Source organism: Olea europaea, unplaced genomic scaffold (genome assembly GCF_002742605.1).
Source record: "Olea europaea var. sylvestris unplaced genomic scaffold, O_europaea_v1 scaffold3037, whole genome shotgun sequence".
Taxonomy (NCBI): Eukaryota; Viridiplantae; Streptophyta; class Magnoliopsida; order Lamiales; family Oleaceae; genus Olea; species Olea europaea.
This window is the reverse complement of record NW_019249055.1, coordinates 22,517-24,115: the sequence shown is the minus strand read 5'-3', so window position 1 is coordinate 24,115 and position 1,599 is coordinate 22,517. Positions and strand designations below refer to the sequence as shown.

General features: G+C 37.6%; 1 pseudogene; it reads left to right on the top strand.

Moving 5' to 3' along the window:
* Positions 1–658: 658 nt before the first annotated feature.
* On the top strand, positions 659–1,551 carry LOC111384892 (annotated as a pseudogene).
* Positions 1,552–1,599: the final 48 nt, after the last annotated feature.

Below are 1,599 nucleotides of genomic sequence, written 5' to 3'. Positions count from 1 at the left end.
TTCTGTTTATAAACAAATTTCCTCTAGTTAGGTTGAAAGTATGTCTTACCTTCTTTCTATTACTCCACCCCATCTCTTTATCTAGAACGGTGTAACCATATCGAGAGGGAGGAGACGAGAGATATACGGATTGAGGACGCGGATCGGAATGCTATTTGCTTGATCTCATAATTGTAGAGGATTGTAATTGAAAATTGAGCTTAATTTTAGTAACAAATATTGAAACTTTAGAGTGCACATCGTGAAACTAGTTGATCTAAAAAATTTTAGATTTGTTGTCTCTATAAAAAAAAATTTGATGTCGTCTATTGTTAGCAAACAAGAAGATGAATTACAAATAGGCTATTACGTTGGCATCTCGCTGTTTGATAATAAGAACTGATATACTAATAATATTAATAGTCTATTTGGTAGGGCTTTAAAAAAGTTAAAAGTTGTTTATGAAATTAAGAAAGTTTCAATAAATTTTTGAAAATGTTTTATCTTGCTAGAAAAAAGAAAATTAATTTAAAGTAGTTTTAAGTTCTATAATAAATTCAAAATAAAAGAAGTTATTTCTGGCCTTAAGTTAAATTATTTCATTAGAACTTAAAAATTAAGTTATTTAGAGGGTGTTTTAATTATAGTCCAACACACGCAAGTGACGTAACCTTGATGCATTGTGTCCCCTGGACAAGGAAGAAGAAGAAGAGAAACAATTATGTCCCAACTGGACTAGGAAGAAGAAAAACAGGAATTCGAGTTGGAAAAGATAACAAGAATTTGTGTGTGTATATATACTCTTAGCTCTGACAGACACGCTCTAATACAAATTTGCAATGGCTTCAGCGTTGTTCTCCAACCTCAAATACTCCGATAGCCTAGCTAACACTGGGCATCTCAATTTGCGCGGCGGCAATTTGCGAGGCCATCTCTTGGCTGTTAGTCTACCGTACTGCCTCATACAAATCCCTCAATTCCATCATCAACTAGGCCTCCAAAAAGCTCGAAACAATGAAACAAACGGACTCCAACAACCCAGCTTCGGACATCGTTAAGAAATCCAAAACCAAGAAAATGGATCGCATTGAGACGTCCTTGAAGGAGTCCAGCCGAGATTCGTCTTTATCCAAGTTCAAGTCGGGAGCTGTTGTGTCTGTTGTCTTGTTCATGGTTTAAGGATTGTTAAATAGTCTATTTAAGGGCAAAGTCGTGGGAAAAATTCCATTTGTGAAGATTAGCCACAGGAGCTTGCGCGGGGATGATATGACTGATTGCTCCATGGCGTTTCTGTACATGTTGTGTTCGATTAGCATTCGGACTAATCTTCAAAAGTTCTTGGGATTCTCACCGCCGCGAGGGGCGGCCGACGCCGGACTCCCCTATGCCACATACAAAGTAATTAATTAGTCACCTGTGGTTAGCCCTGTTTTGGGTACTGGATTTATTTTTAGTTAAATTTTCGAGATTAGAGATCATATTAGTGGGGATTAATTTTTAGGACCAAGCTCAGTTCATAGCACCCTCACATCGGGAGGGCCATGCCAATAAAAAAATGGTGCGGGCCCCACAGCACAATGAGGGTGTTGTACAAACAGTTTCATCCTAATTTTTATCGGT